Here is a 15880-nt window from a genome sequence, read left to right on the forward strand (position 1 = left end):
CTGGGTTCCACAAATTGCTGGTGTATGTAGATAGAATTCAGGAGATCTGGGTCAGTGGATGGGAAAAATATTACATCTTTATTTATACAAACCTCTGGTTGCAATCTAGCCTTTCCTTAAATTGTGAATGTAGACAACAAGCCAGAGTAGCTATTAGCAGTATCTGTGACTTTGTCGCTAACAGCAATCACAGATATTTTCACGTCACATCTAATGGATGGATATATTTTGAAATATCCTTCATACTCTACTTCGAAATTATGGTAGTTATGAGACCCAGTGCTAGATTTTGTAACTAATAAAGATGCATGCATATTACTGCATCACAATTTGAGAGATATTTTAATGATGGCATTTCAATGCCATTGATTGCCATTGTATTCCTCTGTATTTAATGTTATGCACAATGAGGCAAGGAGAAGAATGCACACTGGGCCAGCAAGGTGGGGCTGTGATCTAATCGAATCTACTAGCACGTGTGAAGAAAGAAAATGGCATTCATCCCTGGGATTTGTTAACAGTGGAAGGAAATGAAAGGAAGTTGTAGTGTTGGCTATTGGGATGGAAGATTTATAGTCATGTGGGCAGGACTTTCCTTGGAGTAGGAAAGAGTGCTGCAGAGACTTCCCACACAGATGTGCCAGAAAGAGAACACATCCATTATCTGAGTTTCTTATGGAGTATTACTGCGCTGACATTCTTACTTATACTTTAGTGTTTGTGAACTCGGTTAGTGGAAATCATGTCTGAAGTTTCCAATAAAACTGTGGTTCAGAACCTCCACAGTGGACTTTGGACACTGGCCAGCCCAGGTGAGTTGATGGTTTCATTCAGGTAATGCCATCTAGGGTAGGGCCAGCTGGGCTCCCCTGGAGACACTCTGATCTCATCAAGCACCTGTCCTACAGTGTCCATAACAGTGATCTGGGCTGGCATAGTGTCACTAGATATAGAAAGAAGGGATGGACGCAGCAGACAGTGTTAAGCAAGGATTGATGCCAGAGGGACAGGGTGCTGAGCACGATGGAGGTGTCGAAATGATTCTCTAGTTTAGAACCTAAGAAGACTAGAGAGGGGCTCTCTGACAGAGACATTAGACAGTGCATCAAAGTAACAAATGAATAAACTCAAGATTGCATTTATGAAAAGGGTAGCAATTAGCTGGGCATGGTGGCACATGCCTGTAGTCCCAGCTACTTGGGAGGCTGAGGCAGAGGGATTGCTTGAGGCTCAGAGTTGCTGTGAGCTAGGCTGACCACCTAGCACTTTAGCCTGGGCAGCAGAGTGAGACTCTATCTAAAAAAAAAAAAAAAAAAAAAAAAAAAAAGTAGTAATTAATGTTTACAGGCAGAGGCTAAGACAGCAATGGAAGTTTAGCTTTAATTAGATGTCTCTGTAACAATCACATGCCTTCCTAAAACAAGGTCTTCAGTGTCCTGGAAGAGGTTGTCTTCGACACATAGACCATGAGAATGGAATAATGGAAGAATTCTGCTTTGTCACTTGGAGAAGGAGAAGTAGTTGACAGGACCCCAAGACCTACTAAGTGAAGAAAAGGGATTGACCTTTGGCTTCTCTCCTTTATCCTGCACATACAAAGTCCTCCCTCTTCTCTGACACTTCAGCCTTCCTGCTCACTTGTGCACACTGCCCCTTAGATCACTCCTCTGCTCATTCCTTCCACTGCATCCCAGACAGCTTCAATCCATTGTTCCCGAACTCACCTGTATCCTCCACCAGTGCCCTACGTGCCCTCTGTACTTCTTCATCTGAGTGGGAATCTGGGCTCTCCCAACAACTGTACTTCTCTTGCGCTTTCTTCAGTGGGACCAGTTGTCCTGCCTGATCAACAGATTCTGTAGCCCTCAGCACTCCTGGTTGGGGTTCACTTGCCTGCCCTCCCAGCCTGTGTCCCATGCTCAGTCCTCTTAGTGTTTCTTGCGCCAGGCACCCTGGATGTCTCATGCCGTTAATCTTCTGCCATTTCCCCATCCTGAGTGTCCCCCACTCACTGATTGGAGAGCATCCATGGAAGCATGGCTGATCTAGGAGAGTTATTCCTGCATTTTCCTCCTGAATTCTTATGGATTCATGTCTCACATTTAAGTCTTTTATCCATTTTGAATTAATTTTTGTGACTGGTGAGAGAGAGGGGTCTTGTTTCATTCTTTTGCATGTGGCTATCCAATGTTTTCAGCACCATTTATTGAATAGGGCTTATTTCCCCCAGTGTATGTTGTCGTCTGCTTTGTCAAAAATCATATGGCTGTAGGTAGGTGGTTTTATATCTGAGTTCTCTATTTTGTTCTATTGATCTATGTTTCTATTTTTGTACGAATACCATGCTGTTTGGGTTCCTATAGCCTTGTAGTATAATTTGAAGTCTGGAAATGTGATGTCTCCAGATTTATTCTTTTTGCTTAAGATTGCTTTGGCTACTCTGGCTCTTTTCTAGTTCCAAACGAAGTGTGGAATTATTTTTCTAAGTCTGTGAAGCATGACATTGGTATTTTGATGGTTATTGTATTGAATCTGTAAATCATTTTGGGTAGTATGGACATTTTAAGAATGTTCATTCTACCAATCCATGAACATGATATGTTTTTCCATTTGTTTGTGTCCTCTCTGATTTCTTTCCTCAATGTTTTGTAGTTTTCCTTGTAGAGATCTTTCACCTCCTTGTTAAGTATATTCCTAGGTATTTTATTTACTTTGTAGCTATTGTGAATAGCATTGAGTCTTTGATTTGACTCTGAGCTTGACTGTTATTGGTATATAGAAATGCTGATGATTTATGTACATTGATTTTATATCCTGAGATTTTGATGATTTATCAATTCCAGGAGTCTGTTGGTGGAGTCTTTGGGGTTTTCTAGGTACAAGATCATGTCATCAGCAAAGAGTGATAATTTGACCTCCTCTTTTTCTATTTGGATACCCTTTCTTTCTTTCTTTTACCTGATTGCTCTGGCTAGGACTTTCAGCATTATGTTGAATAGAAGTGGTGGCAGTGGGTTCCATTGTCTTGTTCCAGTTCTTATAAGGAATGTTTTCAACTTTTCTCCATTCAGCATAATGGCTGTGGGTTTGTCATATGTGGATTTTACAATTTTTAGATATGTTCCTTCTATCCCTAGTATATTGAGGGTTTTTATCATGAAAGTGTGCTGAATTTTGTCAAATGCTTTTTCTTCATCTGTTCAGATGATCATAGGGTCTTTGCTTTTGCTTCTGTTTATGTGGTGAATCACATTTATTGATTTACATATGTTGAACCATCCTTGTATCCCTGGGAGGAAGCTCACTTTGTCATGGTAGATTTTTCTTTTTGGTTGTGCTGCTGAATTTATATTTTATTGAGGATTTTTGCATCTATATTCATAAGGGATATGGTCTGTTGTGTCCTTTCCTGGCTTTGGTATCAATGTATACTGGCTTCCTAGAACAAGTTGGGAAGAATTCACTCCTTCTTATGTTATGAAATAATTTCTGTAGTATGGGTACCGCCTCTTCTTTATAGGTTTGGTAGAATTCACCTGTGAGTCCATCTGGTTCAGGGCTTTTTTTGTTGTTGTTGTTGTTGGAAGATTTTTTTATTATGGCTTGGATATCATTGCTCATTATTGGTTTGTTCAGGAATTCTATTTCTTCCTGATTGAGTCTTGGGAGGTTGTGTGTTTCTAGGAATTAGTCCACTCCCTCTATGTTTTCTAGTTTATGTGCATAGAGATTTTCATAGTATTCATGGATGTTTTGTATTTCTGTGGTATCAGTTGTAATGTCTCCTTTCTCATTTCTGATTGAGGTTATTTAGGTGCTTTCTCTTCTATTGCTGGTTAATCTAACAAGCAATATGTCGATCTTATTTAACTTTTCAAAGAACCAACTTTTTGTTTTGTTGATCTTCTATATTACTTCTTTGTTTTCCATTTCATTTGTTTCTGCTCTGAGCTTTGTTATTTCTTTTCTTCTGCTGGCTTTGGGTTTAGTTTGCTCTTTCTTTTCCAGTTCATGGAGATATGACATTAGGTTGCCAATTTGCAATCTTTCTGTCTTTTTGATGTAGGATTTAAGGCTATGAATTTTTCCCTGAGGGATGCTTTTGCTGAATCCCATAAATTTTTGATAGCTTGTGTCCTTTTTGTCATTCAAAGAAGCTTTTGATTTCCATCTTCATTTCCTTCTTGACCCAATAATCATTCAGCATCAAGTTGTTTAATTTCCATGAGTTTGTGTAGGTTCAAATGTTTCTCTTGTGATTGATTTCTAGTTTTATTTCACTATGATCTGAGAAGATACATGGTATGTATTTTTTCCTTGGGTTTGTTCAGACCTGTTTTGTGGTCTAAGATATGATCAATCTTGGAGAATGTCCCATGTGCTGCTGAGAAGAATATATATCCGGTAACTTTTGGGTAGAATGTTCTATAGATGTCTGTTTTATTTAGAGTCAGGTTCAGGTCCAGGGTTTATTTATTTTATGCTTTGATGATTTGTCCAGCTCTGACAATGGGGTGTTGAAGTCCCCAGCTATTATGATGCTGTATTTATTTCTTTGCCTAGCTCTAGTAAAATTTGCTTTATGTATCTGGGAGCTGATGTGTTAGGTGTATATATATTTAGGATGGTTATGTCTTCTTGTTGAATTGCTCCCTTTATCATTATATAATGACCCTTTTTGTCTTTCTTTACCTTTGTTGATTTAAAGTCAGCTGATATGAGAATGGCTATGTCTGCTCTTTTGGTTTCCATTTGTGTGGAATCTTTTTTCCCATCCTTTCACATGAAGTCTATGTGTGTCCTTTGGTTTAGATGTCTTTCCTGGAGGCAGAAGATGTTTAGGTTGTGTTTTTTTATTCATTCAGCTGGCCTATGTCCTTTGAGCGGTGCATTTAAACCAGTAATGTTAAAAGATAGAATTGATATATGGAATCTGTTCTGTTCATCATGTTGGGTAGTACCTTGTTCCTTTGTTTCTCTTCTTGTGTTATTGTTTTATAAGAGTTGTGAGCTTTAGCTTTTGTGGGTGATTTTGCACTGGTGAGTATGTATTATGCTGATCCACGTATAAGCAGTCCTGAGTATTTCCTGCAGGGCAGGTCTGGTCATGACAAATTTCCTCAGTGTTTGCTTTTCTGAAAAAGTCCTAATTTCTTCATCATAAGTGAAACTAAGTTTGGCAGGATGTAAGATTTTAGGCTGGCAGTTGTTCTGTTTAAGAAGATTTAAGATGGCTTGTAAGGTTTCCACTGAGAAATATGCTGTTAGCCTGATGGACTTTCCTTTGTAGGTCAGTTGTTCCTTACATCTAGCTGCTTGTAGAATTTTCTCCTTCATTTTGACTTTGGCCAGATTGATTACTATGTGTCTTGGATATGTCCTATTTGCTATGGATCTTCCCCATCTCCCCTCCCATGTTTCTTACTTTTTGCTTCCACAACTCCCAACTGAGTTCAAAATTTCAATGCTAATCATATAGGCTTTTGCAATTATATCTCAGTTGATCTCCTTACTGCTAATCTATTTTCCATATAATCTTTTCTATAAGCTACTGCCAAATTAATCTTCTTAATGCATACCTCTCATTATATCACATTTTCTCTTCTAAAGCTTTTTGTTCACTCTCTGTGGCCAGCCAAATAAAATCTAATGTCCTTTGCCTGACATTCAGGATAGTTGTGACTTGGTTCTACTCCACCCCCATTTATTGCTATGATCCTTCAAAACCCAGCTGAGTTCTGGACAGATCCTGGGACTGGCCACCCCCATGCCCTTATTCATTTCCTCATCCATTCCCCCTCACACTGCTAACTGCCCAGAGGAGCAAACACCAGCAAAGTGTTGATGAAGGCAGTGGCTATAGAGAGAAAAGGCCAGATGAGAGACAGTTATGGAGCTGGAAATAAGACACTCTGTTGACATCAGGAATGGAAAGTTAGTGAGAGAGAAGAGCTGATAATGACTCAAGTATTTTATTTAGCTAAGGAGAGTACTGAGATAGTAAAACCATTAGCTTATATAGTTAGAAATATGAAAGAAAATGAATCTAGTTTTGGACATGTTGAAGTGGAGAGGTGGATACGCAGGCATCCATGTCTAGAGGGAATCTGGACATGACAGCCTGGGAGATGTAGTTTGGATGGACAAGGCTGAGATGGAGATCAGGATCACTAACATGAGAGTTGGATTATGGCATTGGAGGTCACCAGTAGATTTTAACAACAAGAAGTCCGAGGATAGAGCTCTGGGCTACACCAACCTTTATTCAGCCAGTAATAAAAGGAAGAGAAGCCTCAAGTAGAGGTTTTCCCAGGCAGAGGTTAACTCTCCTGTGAAGTGCTTTGTGCCTATCTCAAACATTTATGCCATTCCACCCATAGTTTTTGTTCACAATTTCTCCTTCTTGGGCCATAACTTCTTATCATTTGTGTCCCCAGTACCTAGTGGAGGGCCTGGCACTCAGAAAATGCCCAGTAAATGCTTACTGAAAAATTTAATAATAAATTAATGGAGTCACCTCCAGTTGTAGCCAGGTCTTGCTTTCTTTCTTAGTAAACCAACACTTGCATTGCTCTCTAAACCTGACTTCTGGCATTTCTGATTACAGCTCAACAATCCAAGTGCCATCTTCCTGTGTTCCTGATGGCATGTGCCAGATGGACTGAGCCCTGGTGCTCCTCATTCCATCCCTTACCATGCCCTTGTTGCCCTGCCCACTCGGGCAACTTCCATTGCCACCCAAGTCATTTGCCATGGGCTCCTATATTTGCCTGAGGATTCATTTCTTCATCTTTGATTTCAGACTTAAATGTAAAGTTCCTTTATTATGGTTCAGCAAGATGGGCAGAAGCCTTTTCTGCTGATATTCAATTGTCTCTAAAATGTGCATCTTAGAAGACATATTTGCCTAACTTGCATAGCTTAAAACAGATTTGGAAACTGGAACAAATTTCTTTGTTCTGAGGTTTTTTTTTTTTTTTTTTGTAACAGAGATAGGATTTTGCTCTGTTGCTTAGGCTTTCACTGTTGGAGAGCAGTGACACGATCATATAGCTCACTGTAGCCTTGAATTCCTGGACTCAAGTGATCCTCCTACCTCAGCCTCGCCAGTAGCTGTGACTATAGGCATGTGCCACCATGCTCAGCTATTTTTTTTTATTTTTTGTAGAGACAGGATCTCACTATTTTGCCCAGGCTGCTCTCGAACTCCGGGCCTCAAATGATCTTCCTGCCTTGGCCTCTCAAAGTGCTGGCATTATAGGTATGAGCCACTGCATCCTGGCCAATTCTGAGTTTTTAGATGAAATTTTTGTATTTTGGGGGTCAGATGAGCAACTGTTTTCTCCTTCCTACATCAGTGTTTCTCCAAGTGAGTGCCCCAGTCCAAGAGCATTCCCTGGGAACTTACTAGAAACGTAATTTCCAGGATGCTCCTCCATATTCACTGAATCTGAAACTCTGAAGCTGCGGCCTGGCAATCTGTGTTTCAACATGCCTTCCAGATGATTCTGATGTTAAAGTTTGAAAACCATTGTCTTAGATGCAGCCAATGCTCAGACGTGAGGTTTGGCTGTGAAATCTAGAGTCTGGTTTCTTTAAAAACTTTGTCACTTTCTTAGCTGGGCAACCTTGGCCTAGCCACTTAACCTCTCTGGATCTTTTTTTCCTCTAGAAGATAAAATTTTGGGGTCAGTTGATCTTAAACTGTTGTCATATTATCCTATGGCACCCTGAACATCTCTAAAGACAACAAAAGCAAATTCTCATGGTATTAGTTAGCATGGCGGAGCTTCAGGGATAACTAGGAGCATTGAACGAGCTAGGCTGACTTGTGATCTTGTGCATGGCTACTCTTGGTTGCCTCTAACCTTTTTCAGAAACAAGTCCATTTGGCCAGGTGTCTATGAGGCAAATAGGAACCTCCTTGCCTCCATTAATCGGGTACCAAAGTTCTGTGTTGAGCGAGGCAAAACGAATGAGCTATGTCATGTGGATTCTCTTTAACTTGCATAGAAAGAACTGTTTGCAGATATTAGTAGCTTAGGAAGGCTGGTCCACAAACAATGACCAATCCAGATATCAACAGGCAAAAGAATCACTCAGATACTGACTGAGTGCTACCATGTTTCAGTTACTTATGAATTCAGTAGGGGAGCTTGTTGCTTGTGCTCTCAATTCGAAGAGTTTAAACTACAAGGTCACCCTGAAAATGAGTGCTGCCTCTTGCAGAGAATCAAACTATGTCATTAGCTGCTTGTGTAGTCAATACAATTCCCTTGGAACACAATTCAGCTTCTATTCTTTTAATGCATATTCATGCCAACACTCTAATTCTTCAGTTGGGACCAATGTTTGCATACAAAACCAAAATTAATTTATCTATAGCTTTATTTGAGTCATGTATAACTCCACTTGGCCCTCTCCCCGCTGTGTAGTTCTGAGAACTGCTCCAAAGTGATCATGAAGATTAGCACTATTGCTGGCTCACAGCATAGTTGCAGGGAGCCCACAGCGTATGCAATCCCTTATCTCCATTCCTCTGGGTGCTGTGGGCTGCAGCCAGCTCCTGAGACAGGTAAGCTGCCTCCTCTTGCACTGTGCCCATTCCCTGGGGTCCCTCCTTCACTTCCAGCCCCATCTGGAGACCTCATGGGTGGTAGACGCAGCATTTGTACTTACAGCTCCATATGGTGACTTACTGCCCAGTTTTCTAAAACTTTACATACACAAGTAAGTGGAACACATCTGTGCATATTTGATTTTTGAAATCTCTTTGTTAGCAGGGTCAACTGAAGAAACACAGATTAAAAAACACAGCTGGGACTCCTGTGTAAAGCAGGTAGTTTGAATATTTGGTGCTACCACTTTTTTAAGCCTTCCAAGTATCTCCCCACTTTCTTACTCTAGAGCCATACTCAAATCTGTCCACACCCACCCTGGCTGTAAGTGAAGGCTGGGAGGCAAAGAAATAATATTTCACTGCAGAGGCAATGTAGTATAGTTGAAAATGTATGGGCTTTGGATTTTCAGAAAATCCTGCTCTGAGTCCAAATCTGCCTGAGTGCAACTTGTACTGGCTGATTTGCCTGGGTTTTCTTACACAATCTATGAGGCTTAGTGTTGTTATCTGTTAAACAGTGACAAGAATAGCATCTGCCTATCAGGAAGGATTGAGTGCAACAACGGATAAGAAGCACGACACAGTCTGTGCCCCACAGTAATCCATAAACTTTGGTCCAGTCAGGTAGAGGTGATTGGGGAAGTTGGTAGACCTCCCCTAAGTTTTATTTAAACAATTTAATCTTTGGCTCTGTTTATTGTGGACACTCTACAGAGAAAGTTGCAGGCCCATGACTGTCTGGTTCCAGGTTCCAGCCTTTTGGATAGCAATCACTTTATCATGACTCAGTGTAAGACCCATTTCATTTTTTGCCCTATAGGCAAATACTGTCAAAGTAAAATAAGTCCTTCAGAATGTGGCTCTTTATTAGTTAACTTGGTAGTTTGCCTCTTGATTTACGAAACATGTAGAAATGTAAGAAGTTAGTATGGCATTCAAATGATGCCCCCATTAATTTCAGTGGGATTCACTTTGCTGGATGATTGTCACTCACACTAGGTGGTTTGTGAAAATAAAAGTGGTGAATTGGCCGGGCGCGGTGGCTCACGCCTGTAATCCTAGCACTTTGGGAGGCCGAGGCGGGCGGATTGCTCAAGGTCAGGAGTTCGAAAACAGCCTGAGCGAGACCCTGTCTCTACCAAAAATAGAAATAAATTAATTGACCAACTAAAAATATATATACAAAAAATTAGCTGGGCATGGTGGTGCATGCCTGTAGTCCCAGCTACTCGGGAGGCTGAGGCAGGAGGATCGCTGAGCCCCAGAGATTGAGGTTGCTGTGAGCCAGGCTGACGCCACGGCACTCACTCTAGCCTGGGCAACAGAGTGAGACTCTGTCTCAAAAAAAAAAAAAAAAAAAAAAAGTGGTGAATTGGCTCAAGGAGGAAGAGGAGTTTTGTTGTGTCTCTTAATGCTGCGAAATGTAATGAAGGTTGGTTCTCACCTTTTCCTAGCCATGCAAGGGAGAGACTCAAAGGTGAAAGAAGGATTGGAACTGGGCCTTGTTGTTTATTTTAAACCGAGATAGAACTGTTTAAATCTTATTTCTAGATTGCGTATGATTGCAGATCCCAGCAAATAGGTCAAAGGTGACAGTTGCATCAGCAGCCTTTAAACTTTGCCCTAATCTTTGAGCTTCTGTGAATTCAGAAGCTCATTTTTAGCAGATGCAACAGCTGTGTGCTCATAAATGGGGAGCCTGGATTCCGGGCTGCAGCTAGTGAATGAGGCTGAGAACAACATTTGGTACCTGGATCAGTAGTTATGAAATTTTCTATTATGACATAGAAATTCTTTTTTTTTTTTAAATGACCAAAAATTTCTGGGACCTGAACTTCTAACATCTATCCATTTAAAAACAAATCTATGACAAAAAGTTAATAAAAAGTCAGCAATGGGCTGGGCGCAGTGGCTTACGCCTGTAATCATAGCACTCTGGAAGGCCAAGGCTGGAGGATCGCTCGAGGTCAGGAGTTTGAGACCAGCGTGAGCAAGAGTGAGACCCTGTCTCTACTAAAAATAAAAAAAAGTAACTAGCCAACTAAAAATATATAGAAAAAAATTAGCCAGGCATGGTGGTGCATGCCTGTAGTTCCAGCTACTCGGGAGGCTGAAGCAGGAGGATCGCTTGAGCTCAGGAGATTGAGGTTGCTGTGAGCTAGGCTGATGCCACGGCACTCACTCTAGCCTGGGCAACAAAGCGAGACTGTCTCAAAACAAAAAAGTCAGCAATGCCTTGACATGACTTTGTATTTTATAAATGAAGTGTGTGCATGTGTGTTAGAAAAATATTAACACATTTCTGGATGAATATCAACTTCAGATCACCTTAAATGCTAAGGCCAACAATTGGCAGGCCCTCTGCCATACCTTTGTGCTCTCAGACTCTGGAGGCCCAAAGGATGGTGAACTGTGTCCCCTTGGTCCTGAAGGGGGGCTCTGGGAGGGATGTCCTGCCAGTGCCTGCATCTATGACAGTGTGCGGGCAGGGGGCCGGGCAGTTAGATCTGTGAGTCAGTGCCTCTCTGGAGGGTGAAGTGCAGTCTTGGCTGCGAGAAAAGTTCGTAGCATAAACTTGTCCTTGAGCAAGTCAAACCTCCTATTGGGAGAGTGTTTCAGGAACTGGGTTTATACACTTGAGATCAGAGGCATGTAAAAGAGTGCTTGGTTGGTGATTCAGACCAAAATTGCCCAATACACCTGGGAAATGGAGTGATGTCCATGTTAGGTTGTATTGAAGAAGACTTCATGGAGGAGAATTTTTAGGGGGACCCAAAATAAACAATAAGATCCAAAGACACAGAAATGAAGGAGAGAGAAAACGAGGGGAGTTCTATCACTGAAATGTTCATGACTCTGCCTATTTAATAGAACCTATTTTCACTCCTCCACTTTCCTTCTCTCTTTCTCTCCTCCTTTCCCCCTTCTCTCTCATACCTCCCCTTGTCCATTCTGCTGGCTTGCTACCCCTTGTGGCTTGCTAGTACCTCTAGCAAAGACTGGGGAGAAGCACCAAGCAGTAGCTCTTCCAGGAGAGTGCATTGAGTCAGATGGAATTTGCTCCTGCCTTAGCTGGGAGAACAGATGAGGGTGGGATCGTGGGCCCTCTTGACTATCCAGAATCTGAAGTCCACGGGCAGGTTCAATGCTCACTTTTTAGGGCCACAGGTATAATTGTTCTGGAAACCCACTCTGGCTCTCTCCTGCTAGGTACCTCCTGATTTTGCCCTGTCATGATTGCATTAGGTGTTGCCCAAGTAGGTTTTGGAGCTAAATCAGAGATTAAGATCCAAACCTCTGAGGCAGCCAGCCTGTGCTCTGAGCTAGGTTCATGGGAGGAGGCTGCACTGTGCCCGCTGTCCCTGCCTGGACGTCTTCCAGCCTGGAAGGGGGCCTCCTTGCTTCCTCCAGGGCTGTGTGCAACAGGCCCATGACTATCTGAAGAGGAATGGGCTTGGGAGCCAGGAGCCAGTGGGAAACAGGAAGCATGCCTGGGGCCCTGGTACACCATGTTCGGTTGGATTCTTGGCTGGGGTTTGACATTCAAAGCCATGGAGTTTACTTTGCTTGTTCTTTCAGCCTAGAGCTTGGACTTTCTGAAAAAGCCGTATTGAAAAAAATGGTGCAAATGAGGTTGGGGGATTATCTGGGGATTTCAACAATGGTTGATTCCCTTTAAGAAGGATAATCTGGACTTGAATGTATAAGGGTTGCAATTTCAAGTCTTCTGTGGGCTGCAGGGGGCCAAACAGAGCAGATGAAAATGGTGAATACAAGAGAATGATGTCTACACAGGAGGGGACGTGTCTTCCCTTCAGGGCTCCGGAAAATTGTCCCCTCTTTGTGGCTTCCCGTGAGCTCTAGCGCTGGGAGCTGTCGGATTGGCAGAGGACCCGGGGTGAGAGGCTCTCAGGAAATGGTCCCTTTCTAAAAGACAGAGCAGACTCCTCATTCAGGGCTGTCTTGCTGGGCTGTCATTGTGACTGTGAATCTTTCTGGATGTTTGTATCTCTGTTTACCTCTGGGATTTCTCTCATGCATTAGCAGAATTCAGTGTTCTCTGTTCTCTCAGGGAAAATCTTAGCTACATCTCTTTCCGTTGTTCCCAGCATTTCCATGGCTCCCCTGTCCCACATGGAAGACAAGCTGGGGTGTCCTGTGCCTGGATAAGGATAGTGTGGTGTAGAGGAAGGAGCAGCCAGCGCTCAAATCCTGCCTCTACCACCCTCTTGATGTGTGGACAAGCTTCTGGTCTTCCAGAGTTTCCGGTTCCTCTTCCGCATGGCTAAAGATTGATACGGATTGGAGGAAACAAGGTCTGGAAAGCACAGGTTTAACAAAAAGGACCAGCTCTCAGTCCGTTCTTTTCTTTTCTCAGTAGAACTGCTTCTCCTAAAATCTCTTTTCGGTGTGTTGTCTTCTTTCAGCTAGGCCCTCTTTTTTCAGCTGCAGAATTGTGGAAATCTAGAATGCCTGGTCTGGAAGGCACCTTAGCAGTCACCAAATACCACCTATGCACTTACAGATTAAAAACAGGTTCTGGGAGGTGCTTGCCTAGAGCAACGCCTACCTAGCAGGCATTTATCAAGGGCTTGCTATGTGTTTGGCATTGCTCATTTAATCTTTGCAACGACCTTGTGAGGTGGTTACTTTTCTTCCCTGTGTTTTTTGGATGAGAAATGGGGACACCAGATTGGAGCAATGAACCTACACTATGTCACTCAAGGCCACACAAATCTTCAGTGAGGAAACTAGGACTGCAACTAGGATGCACTCTCCAAGTTCATCTTTTCTCTGCTCGAGGATGCCTTTCCCACACCATGAAGGGATCCCTACCTCAAGGTCATGAACAGGACACCCCCTCAAGATCCTTCCTTTGAGGTCAAGAAAGGTCCTTAACTAAATCCACAAGAGCACCATCAACAGAGACAGTTTTAGGTTTTCTTCTTCTTATTATTTTTTTTAAATGATAGATCTTACTTTTTTTTTTAAGAATAGGTTTAGAAATACAAAAAAATGAGCAGAAAATACAGAGGTAAGTAGAGATTGGAGTCAACAGAGTGTGGAAAGCAGCAAAAAGAACCACTCTCACCACTCTTTCCTTTCTTCGCTTGGAGACCTTCTCATAAAACTTCTTTTCAATGTGTTGCCTTCCTTCACCTGGGTCTTATTCTTTATGCCCTACGCCTCAGATATCCCCTGGTTTTTAATCTTTTATATACCATTTATCCCCATATATTCCCTCAACCCCCCACCCCATAGATTCACCCATTACTAACATCTGGTGTTAGTGTGGCACATCTGTTATAATTGATGAGCCAGCATTGATACGTTATTATTAACTGAAGTCCGCAGTTGACATTAAGATTCACTCTGTGTGGTGTGGGGTTTTAACAAATGTATGACGACATGTATGCACCCTTGCAGTGTCGTACATGGTAGTTCCACTGCCCTAACTGCCCCCCACCCCTGCGCTCTACCTATTCACCCTTCCCTCTGTCCCTCCCTCCTCCCAATCTTTGGCAACCACTGATATTTTTCCTGTCGCCATAGTTTTGCCTCTTCCAGAGTGGCATAGAGTTGAAATCATACAGTATGTAGCCTTTTCAGGTTGGCTTTATTTCTTTTTATTGCTGAATAGTACTCCATTGTACAGGTGCACCAACAATTTGTTTACCCATTCACCTCTCGAAGGAGATCTTTGTTGCTTCCAAGTTTTGGCATCAACTATGTCAAATTAGAAATAAAGCTACAATCGATATTTTTGCACAGAGTTTTCTGTGGTAGAAATGGTTTTTGATTGGCAGCTAGAATGACCGACTCAGCTGTAAGAACAATATCTATTTCTCCAATTACACTTGTTCATTTTAGCCTGGTTTTTGTTCACCTACTACGAACAGGGATTTCTCAGTTCCCCGATCACGTGCTTCTACATTTAAGAGAAATAAGCCATATTATATAACTGGCAGAAGTCTGGGGCTTGGGGACCTCACAGGGCCCAAGTTCATACAACGTCCCTGTGGGTACCCAGACTTGATTAGATTTAGGGGAGCTCAATTGCCCTCAGAGCCATCAGTAACCATGAAGCCTTAACTGAACAGAAGGTTCTGGAACATGGCAGGCCATTCATGGCACTTTGGCCATAGGGTAGCTTCTTAGTGGCTTTCAGTTCCATTGTTCCTTCCCCTGAAGCTGGCTTGGGAAAGGACAGCTTCTCAACAGCCAATGTTCTGCAGGGCGCCGCTCAGGTGTGGGAGCGCAGTGGTGAGAACTGTTAGGAAAGACTTTTTATTTGGGGTGGGGGAAGGGACGGGGGACTCAATCCCCATGTGGACCCAGAGGGAAACACCTGAAAGTTAATGTGTGGCCCTCGCTATTCAGGCAGTGGGGCTGTGGAATCCGTCACTGCTTCCCAATCACTCTGCTGACTAAGTCCTGCCCCTTTCTTTATGTGAGGGCCGAGGTGGGTAAGATTCTCATCTTCTGTTTCCTCCTATTTTTACACAGCCATTTCTTCTCTCTTCTAAGATTCAACTTTTATTTGCCTTAATAAAAAAGAACCTTTCTAGAAAGAACTCCCCCGGATAGTTGTATGAGCGATGGAAATACATTTTGTTCCAAGCCATTAGGTTTCTCCATTTCTTATTATTTTCCATTCTTTTCAATAATCTTAGTTAACTTTAAATGAAAATAAAAATATGGTCCCAAGGCCATTTGGGAATGATTTTCCTGGGGCAATCGAAGAAAAATACTCCTTTCTTCAGTTGCTAATAGTGGAAATAAAGAAAGAAATGGAAGTAAGCAAAGGCAAAAATAAAATGAAGCAGACACTCTTTTCCTAGGGGTATAGATGAAGGAGCCCTGGTGACACACATGTTCTAATGTGCGTGTGTGAAAATGCACATGTGTGCAAATGCCATGTGTGAAAATGCACACGTATATGTGTCTACGTTTATAAACCTGGCTGTCTAGGTCCAGTTTCCCACTTGGCAACACCTCCATAAAGGGACCCGATCAGAGATGGGTTAGTGGGTGGCTATGAGGGATGTGGACAGAGAAGAGGCAGCACTCGGAGAAGCTGGACATTGATTCCTGGGGCAGAGGAGCAGAACTGCGAACCTTGATAGACCTCTCTGCACAGGCGACAGCTCTGTATCAGGGACTGGCGCAGATGTAGGTGATGGGGAAATGTTTGATGTCCAGGCCCTGTTCTTTTCTGAATAAGGCTGTCAGAATAATTTGTGAGCAAGTGTATTTAAT

This window comes from Microcebus murinus, chromosome 17 (genome assembly GCF_040939455.1).
Source record: "Microcebus murinus isolate Inina chromosome 17, M.murinus_Inina_mat1.0, whole genome shotgun sequence".
NCBI lineage: Eukaryota > Metazoa > Chordata > Mammalia > Primates > Cheirogaleidae > Microcebus > Microcebus murinus.